This window comes from Thamnophis sirtalis, unplaced genomic scaffold (genome assembly GCF_051295495.1).
Source record: "Thamnophis sirtalis isolate CommonGarterSnake01/CBP01778 unplaced genomic scaffold, rThaSir2_p1.2 scaffold_1, whole genome shotgun sequence".
NCBI lineage: Eukaryota > Metazoa > Chordata > Lepidosauria > Squamata > Natricidae > Thamnophis > Thamnophis sirtalis.
This window is the reverse complement of record NW_028261381.1, coordinates 170,759,571-170,768,630: the sequence shown is the minus strand read 5'-3', so window position 1 is coordinate 170,768,630 and position 9,060 is coordinate 170,759,571. Positions and strand designations below refer to the sequence as shown.

Here is a 9,060-nt window from a genome sequence, read left to right as displayed (position 1 = left end):
CTTAGGAGAAATAAGAACTGAATGTTTCTTTGTTCAGCCCAAATAAATGAATAATTATTATTATTCTGCTACTGCAGTGTTTCTCAAACCTTGGGAATTTTAAGGCATGTGGACTTCAACTCCCAGGATTCTCCAGCCAGCCATGGCTGACTGGGGAATTCTGGGAGTTGAAGTCGACATACCTTAAAAGTTCCCAAGGTTTGAGAAACACTGTGCTACTGTATTTGGTCAGTATGTTACACAGAGGTATTGTGTCCTCAAGTTAAAAAAAAAAATTTTTTTTTGAGGGGGGACCCAAGAAATCAGCAATATTTTAATTACTGAACTGCGAAATGATCAGTTCAGGCATGGTCCTTTGATTGTTTATTGGGACCAGCTACTGTTAAGTTGGGAGTTTTTTTTAAAATGATTTTAATACAGTAAGCTTGTATTAAAACAACGCAATAAAATGTTTTTTCAGTTTTAAAAATAAAGCAGGCTAAGAGAGCACCTCGATGCTAAACTGGGATGCTTGTGGGATTTTTGTGTGTTTGTGTCCTCCCCAGGAGGAGGAAAAAAACCCGAAAAATTCTTGAGTTGATGAATAATAAACCTTCCTCTCCTGCTTGTTGTGTCTCATTCAAACCTGGGAATAAAAACTGCGTTTTGTGGATTTGCAGTGAGCTGATTGTGTTTATTGCATTCGTGAAAAAAGGCCTTGAACTCTGGATGTGTTGGGTTGCAACTTTCCCCCCAGCTAAATATACAGGTAGTCCTTGACTTACAACTATGTGAAATTACAATGGGAAAAAGTGACCTGGCACCGTTTTTCATACTTAACAATCAATGCAGCATCTCTACGGTCACGTGATCAAAATTAGGATGCTAGGCAATTGGCTCGTATTTATGACGGTCGTGTGTCCTGGGATCCTCTGATCACCTTTTACTACCTGGCAAAGTCAATGGGAAAGCCAGATTCATTTAACAGCTGAGTTATTAACTTATCAACTGCAGTGATTCACTTAACAACTGTGTCAAGAAAGGTGGAAAAATGAGGCAAAACTCACTTAACAACCGTCTCACCTACCTACAGAAATCTGGGGCTCGGTTGTGGTCGTAAGTCAGGGACTACCTCTAGTCAAATTCCTTTTCTGCGATGGCCTTAGGCCAATGTTTCTCATCCTTGCCGGCTTTAAGAAGAGTGGACTTCAAACTACCTGTAATTCGTGAGCCATGTTTTGAGGACTTCTATCCTGTCTCACAAAGGGACGCAGTGGCTAAGACGCTGAGCTTGTCGATCAGAAAAGGTTCGAATCCCCAGCGCTGCATAATGGAGTGAGCTCCCGTTACTTGTCCCAGCATCTGCCAACCTAGCAGTTCGAAAGCACGTAAAAAATGCAAGTAGAAGAAATAGGGACCACCTTTGGTGGGAAGGTAACAGCGTTCCATGCGCCTTTGGCATTTAGCCATGCCGGCCACGTGACCCCGGAGATGTCTTTGGACAGCGCTGGCTCTTTGGCTTTGAAACGGAGATGAGCACCGCCCCCTAGAGTCGGGAACAACCAGCACATATGTGTGAGGGGAACCTTTACCTTTATCCTGTCTTGCAGCTACCAGCTTATTCTCTTCCCTTCTTTTCAACAAGGCTACCTCTTTATGGGCCCTTCCATGTTCTAATCCATGCTTTTTAATAAAAACCACTAGAGGGTGATGACAGCCAGTGGATTTCCTTTAGAATATTCCTTTAGAATATTTCTACCAAAACATTGCTGCTGATAGTGTGAAGGTCACGGTGCCCTGGTGTAGCCTCCCTAGAGGTTGTGATTTCAACTTTGTTATTGTGGATGACGCAGCTTTCCATGCAGGTGGTCCTCGACCACAACTGAGCCCCAAATTTCTGTGGGTAAGTGAGATATTTGTTGAGTTTTGCGCCTTTTCACCACCTTTCTTGCCACAGTTGTTCAGTGAATCAGATTAACAGAGTTGGAAGGTCCAACCCAACCCCATCCACCACCCAAGCAATAGCAATAGCTAGACTTATAACAACCGCTGCACTTGCTTAATGGCTGCATCATTCATTTAACGACTGCCTTGTTCGCTTAACGACGGCTACAAAACAGATTATGAAATCAGGCATGGTGTTTTGCTTAATGAATGACACAACGTAGAACCATGATTTCGGGCTATATTCCAATCATAAGTCAAGGACTACCTGTACTTTCCCATGAAATAGCAATAGCAGTTAGACTTATATACCGCTTCATAGGGCTTTCAGCCCTCTCTAAGCGGTTTACAGAGTCACCATATCGCTCCCAACAACAATCTGGGTCCTCATTTTACCCACCTCGGAAGGATGGAAGGCTGAGTCAACCCTGAGCCGGTGAGATTTGAACTGCCAAACTGCAGTCAGCTGAAGTAGCCTGCAGTGCTGCATTTAACCACTGCGTCACCTCAGCACCGTTTCTGGCAGACGGCACTCCAGTCTCTTCTTGAAAGCTTCCAGGGATGAAGCTCCCACAGCAATCACTGCAAAGGTTAAATTGGTAACACGGTTGTCTGGCTTCCCCGTTGATGTTGCTTGTCAGAAGATTGCAAAAGTGGATCCTATGACAGAGAAAAACTAAGAGCCAGTTGCCCAGCGTCTGAATTTTCAGTGCTGCTGTAACTTTGAACTAAATGTAAGTGTTTGTAAGTCAAGGACTAACTATTTGTTGGATCATTTGGTCAAATGCTTCTTCCTGTGTTTCAAAATCCTTAAAAAGTTACTCTCTTTAAAAGGAGCCCCGGTGGTGCACTGGTTAGAGTGTGCAGGCTCATTCTGCCCACAGTCTGGTGTTTGTTCCTGACAGGCTCAAGGTTGACTCTTGTAATATAGTTCCTTGTGTAGGTGTGTGTCCCCCATGGCCCAGTTCATCCTGGGCATGCAGAGCCACGCTGAACCACACAGGAGAAAACAAACTCCTAAAACGCCATAACATCCTGATAGTGCATAACATAACATTCTGAGATGTGCCCTACCATTGACGTCCAGGATTTAACCATATATACACTGAGCAGTAGATTAGAAATTGTACTTTTACAGGCTGTCTTTACTGACATGCTATTGCTCCTCCTGCCTTTGTCCTATCTCAATAAAAGGGGCTCTCAGACCCCCAATCTGGGTTGCTCCATCCTGAGAAAGGTTGTGTCCTGTCTTTTCTCAACATTGGCCTCATGGACGAACCACGGGAACGTTACAGTTGACCGAGCCTTACGTCCTTCTGGGGTCATTAAAATGAGGCCACAGATTATTGGGGGCCAATATGGAAATAATGCTTACATTATAAACCAGAGTGAGTGCTCTAAAGCAGGGGGGGATCTGCAAACCCCAATCTGTGGACCAGCACTGGTGTTCTGACCTAGGCTTCCCCAAAAAGCACAAGGCAGAATCCTGGTCCCCACAAAACCCCTTTTTATTAAACTAATGTGAATTCCTCTCATTCACATTCAGCCAAGGCCTGGCAAACAGTCTTTCAAAGGAATATTTATGACCACAGACCTTATCTAGCTTGGAAATCTGCCATGTAAATATTCCCCAAACACTGCAGTGCGAGGAAAGACTTGGCACAGAGTCTCCGAGATTCACGGACAGATCTTCACACTCCTGAAACGAACGAATGACCGAACGAACGAATTGTTACCTGCAAAAGCCCCCTCCCCTTTCGCTCCTCTTTTATTTCCTATGGGAGGGGCCAATCACTGTCCACCTGTGACTTGACTCCCAAGTCTACCCTGATTTCCTGGTTGTTTTTGTCTTCTGGCAGCTCTGCGCATGCGCGCACTGGGAACAGGCTCCAGCTGTTCCTCTGCCTCACTGCTAGCTCCAAAGGCAGCTGAGAACAGCCAAACGGCCTTGGCCCCATCTCTGCCTCCGATGCAGAGCCCTCGTCCGAGCCTTCCCCTGACTCCAGAACTGGCCCATGTTCCTCCCCAACCTCCTCACTGTCCGAATCTGCTGCCAGCTCCACTGGTGGGCCACAACAACTGGCATGTCAGAACCCGGGCTGTGCTAACAAGCGAAGCCCCATCCACGGGATGCAGGCAGCATGCAAAACCACACCCCCTCCAGTCCACGGAAAAACTTCTCTCCATGGAACTGGTCCCTGGTGTCCAAAAGGTTGGGGGGGGGCACTGTTCTAAAGGACTAAGGAGGTGTTTTAGGAGCTGGCTGGGGAATTCTGGGACTCGAAGCCCCCACATCTGAAATCTGTCAAGGTTGAGAAATACGGCTCTTAAAAGTATTTGATGAGAAAAGCCAAAGAGAACTAGCTAAACAAGATTTAGTTTTCCTAAAAATCAGCAGGTTAAAACCAATAATAATAATTCTGGTCTGTGTGGGCTACTTTTAATTCACCCACGCTTTGCTTCTTTCTGGGAAATCTGCTCTTTCAGCCAAATCAAGAGACGGTCCTTTTTAAAGAGGACTCTGTTCTCTCCTGTCCCCAGAGCTCAAAGCTATTTTCCTAGCTTCAAAAGTGGTTTTTTTTTACTTATTACCCTAATGAAGTCAGGGGAGACCTAGTGTGTCTCTTGCTAAAATAAAATAAAATACAAATTGGGGTTTTTTTGGCTAAAAGAAACACGCATCTGCCTTTTGTTTTTGACATTGGTTTGTAAAGAGATGACCTGTCTCTGGTTTCTTAATTCTTCCTCCTTTGTTAAATCTCCTTCCTTTCTACCAAGTCCCCATCCACAAACTGAAATATTTTAATGAAATGGAGGATGGGGGGGGGAGGAAGATAAGCAGTGTGTGTGAGAGAGAGGGAGGAGAGAAGGAGAAAGAGAAGGAGAGAGAGGAAGGAAGAAGTAGGGAGAGAGGGAAGGAGAGAGAGAGGAGGAGGAGGGAGAGAAGGAGGGGAAGTGGGGTAGGGAGAAGGAGGGAGGATGAGAGGAAGATATGCACTGTGTGTGAGAGAGAGGAGGGAGAGGGAGGGAGGATAGAGTGGAAGGGGAGAGAAGGAGGGAGAGAAGTAGAGAAGGGGAGGGGGAGAGAAGTAGGGGCAGAGGGAGACAGAAGGGAGGGGGAGAGGGGAGGGAGAGAAGTAGGGAGAGGGAGGGGAGGGGTAAGGAGAAAGGTGGAGGATGGGGAGGAAGATATGCACTGTGTGTTTGTGTGTGTGTGAGAGAGAGGGGAGAGAGAGAGGGAGAAGGATAGAGAGGAAGAGAGAGAAGTAGGGGGAGAAAGGGAGGGGGAGAGAAGTAGGGATAGAGGGAGGGGGAGAGAGGAGAAGAATTGAGAGGAAGAGAGAAGTAGGGAGAGAAAGAGAGATGGAGGATGGGGGAGGAAGACATGCACTGTGTGTTTGTGTGTCTGTGTGAGAGAGAGAGAGGAGAGAGAGATAGGGAGAAGAATAGAGAGGAAGAGAGAAGTAGGGAGAGAAAGGGAGGGGGAGAGAAGTAGGGACAGAGAGAAGGAGAGAGACAGAAGGATAGAGGGGAAGAGAGGGAAGGAGGGGGAGAGAGAGAAGTAGGGAGAGAGGGAAGGAGAGAGAGAGGAGGAGGAGGGAGAGAAGGAGGGGGAGTGGGGTATGGAGAAGGAGGGAGGATGAGAGAAAGATATGCACTGTGTGTGAGAGAGAGGAGGGAGAGGGAGGGAGGATGAGAGGAAGAGAGAGAAGGAGGGAAAGAAGTAGAGGAGGGAGGGGATAACATAGGGGCAGAGGGGGACAGAAGGGAGAGGGAGGGGGAGAGGGTAGGGAGAGAAGTAGGGAGAGGGAGGGGTAAGGAGAAAGGTGGAGGATGGGGAGGAAGATATGCACTGTGTGTTTGTGTGTGAGAGAGAGAGGGGAGGGAGAGAGAGATAGGGAGAAGGAGAAGGATAGAGAGGAAGAGAGAGAAGTAGGGGGAGAAAGGGAGGGGGAGAGAAGTAGGGATAGAGGGAAGGGGAGAGAGGAGAAGGATAGAGAGGAAGATAGAGAAGTAGGGAGAGAAAGAGAGATGGAGGATGGGGGAGGAACACATGCACTGTGTGTTTGTTTGTGTGTGTGTGTGTGAGAGAGAGAGGAGAGAGAGATAGGGAGAAGAATAGAGAGGAAGAGAGAAGTAGGGAGAGAAAGGGAAGGGGAGAGAAGTAGGGACAGAGAGAAGGAGAGAGAGAGGAGGAGGAGGGAGAGAGAGAGAGAAGGATAGAGGGGAAGGAGGGGGAGAGAGAGAAGTAGGGAGAGAGGGGAGAGAGAGGAAGAGGGAGAGGGAAGGAGGGAGAGAGGGAGGGGGAGAGGGGTAGGGAGGAGGGAGGATGAGAGGAAGATATGCACTGTGTGTGAGAGAGAGGAGGGAGAGGGAGGGAGGATAGAGTGGAAGAGAGAGAAGGAGGGAAAGAAGTAGAGAGGGGGAGGGAAGAGACATAGGGGCAGAGGGAGACAGAAGGGAGAGGGAGGGGGAGAGGGTATGGAGAGAAGTAGGGAGAGGGAGGGGTAAGGAGAAAGGTGGAGGATGGGGGGAGGAAGATATGCACTGTGTGCTTGTGTGTGTGAGAGAGAGAGGCGAGAGAGAGAGATAGGAGGAGGAGAAGGATAGAGAGGAAGAGAGAGAAGTAGGGAGAGAAAGAGAGATGGAGGATGGGGGGAGGAAGACATGCACTGTGTGTTTGTGTGTGTGTGAGAGAGAGAGGCGAGAGAGGGAGAGAGGGAGAGAGAGAGAGATAGGGAGAAGGAGAAGGATAGAGAGGAAGAGAGAGAAGTAGGGGGAGAAAGGGAGGGGGAGAGAAGTAGGGTTAGAGGGAAGGGGAGAGAGGAGAAGGAGAGAGAGGAAGAGAGAAGTAGGGAGAGAAAGAGTGATGGAGGATGGGGGGAGGAAGACATGCACTGTGTGTTTGTGTGTCTGTGTGAGAGAGAGAATCACCTGTTTTTTCTGTATATTCTCTTTATATTTCTGCCTGCACTGAAAAAGGAAGCTCCGAATGGCCGTCATTAGTGCTGTAATTGGGGGTTTTAGGAGGTTAATGGACCGTCAGTGAGCAGGTCTTAGGAGTTGCACAGCTTGGCAGAGCCAGAGAAGTGGGGGGTGGGGGGAGAGAGATCGGTGGCCCCTTTGGCTATGAAAACATATCCCCAATGTTGTAGATTTCTGTTGGTTGTACAGGTACAGGAAGGCCTCGACTTACAACAGTTCATTTAGTGACCATTCGAAGTTACAACAGCACTGAAAAAAAGTGACCCATGACTTGTTTTTTCACACTTACGACTGTTTTTCACACGTTGCAGCCTCCCCAGGGTCACATGATCAAAATATCAGAGACCAGCCAACTGATTCATGTTCATGCTGTGTCCTGGAGTCACGTGATCCCCTTGTGCGACCTTCTGGCAAGCAAAGTCAATGGGGAAGCCAGATTCACTTAATAACCACAGTGATTCACTTAACAACTGACTTAATAACCACAGTGAATCACTTACAACTGTGACAGGGAAAAGTTGTAAAAAAAACAATTTAATTGAAAGATACAAGCAATAATGTTTATGGTCATAAGTGGGCAGAGATAGATACTAGGAAGGAAGGGAAGAATAATAGCAATACAGTCTTACTTAAATTATGACAGTGTTGTGAGAATTAGATGATAGATAGAGATAGATAGATAGATAGATAGATAGATAGAATGATAGATAGATAGATAGATAGATAGATAGATAGATAGCTAGATAGATATAGATAGATAGATAGTAGATGAATAGTAGAATATAATTCTTTATTGGCCAGTGTGACTGGACACACAAGGAATTTGTCTTTGGTGCATAAACTCTCAGTGTACATAAGGAAAATAAAATATGTTTGTCAAGAATAAAAAGATACAACACTTAGTGATAGTCAAAGTTACTAATAAGCTATAAAATCATACTAGGTAACAATAAAAACAATATAAATTGAAAGATACAGGCAACAATGGTTATAGTCATAAGTGGGAAGAGATAGGTACTAGGAAGGAAGAGATGAATAATAGTAATGGAGTCTTAGTAAATTATTGACAGTGTTGTGGGGAATTAGTTGTTTAGCAGAGTGATGGCATTCGGGAAAAAGCTGTCCTTGTGTCTAGTTGTCTTGGTGTGCAGTTCTCTATACGCAGTGTTTCTCAACCTAGGCAACTTGAAGATGTCCGGACTTCAACTCCCAGAATTCCCCAGCCAGCATTCGCTGGCTGGGGAATTCTGGGAGTTGAAGTCCGGACATCTTCAAGTTGCCAAGGTTGAAAAACACTGCTCTATAGTGTCATTTTGAGGGCAGAAGTTGGAACAATTTATGTCCAGGATGCGAGGGGTCTGTAGATATTTTCACAGCCCTCTTTTTGACTCGTGCAGTCATATAAACTTAGTGTTAATGCTATCTTGCCCAGGGGAGTCTGGCACGGGTATCTTGTGGGGGTGGAGAACGATGTCCCCTTTATGACTTGTGGACTTCAACTCCCAGAATTCCTGAGCCAGCAGGAATAGTTTCCCCACCTCTGTCCTAGAAGATTCTGCAGATAAGACAGCAGGAGTGCATTTATTTATTTTTGTTTCGCTTACTTTGTCAGGCATACACATAAGATAACAGGTAGAAGCACAAACCTGATTTTTGAATACGTGAAAAAGATACGAATCAAAAGGGAAATTGGGACAGGGACGGTGGGCACGCTGGTGCGCTTATGCACGCCCCTTACAGACCTCTTAGGAATGGGGTGAGGTCAACAATAGACAGTCTAAGGTTAAAGTTATGGGGGTTGGGGGATTATTATTACCATAGAAAACCAGAATCAAAGAATTATAAGGTGGGAAGGGACTTCGGAGGTCCTCTAGTCCAACCCCCTGCCTGATACTTCCTTGAACAAAGGATTGTTAGATTGTTCTAAAAAAATTTGAAACCCACCACTGGTCTAAGGTTAAAGTTTTGTGGATTTGGGGGAAGAAGCCACAGAGTCAGGTAGAGCATTCCAGGCGTTGACCACTCTTGTTGCTGAAGTCGTATTTTCCGTGACCCATCAAAACCGCAGAGGACAAAATCGCGCTCGACGAAAGTGCGCATTTGACATCATCACAGCGCGATGAAAAAAATTAAAAATTGAAATAAAATTAA

General features: G+C 46.2%; 1 protein-coding gene across 1 annotated transcript in view; it reads left to right on the top strand.

Annotated features, from left to right (window-relative positions):
* Positions 1-646, top strand: part of FAM174C (family with sequence similarity 174 member C) — a 9,585-nt gene extending 8,939 nt beyond the window's left edge. Inside the window, exon 3 of the mRNA XM_014053882.2 lies at positions 1-646. This exon is cut by the window's left edge and continues 1,219 nt beyond it. The gene's annotated coding sequence lies outside the window, so the exon portion shown is untranslated.
* Positions 647-9,060: the final 8,414 nt, after the last annotated feature.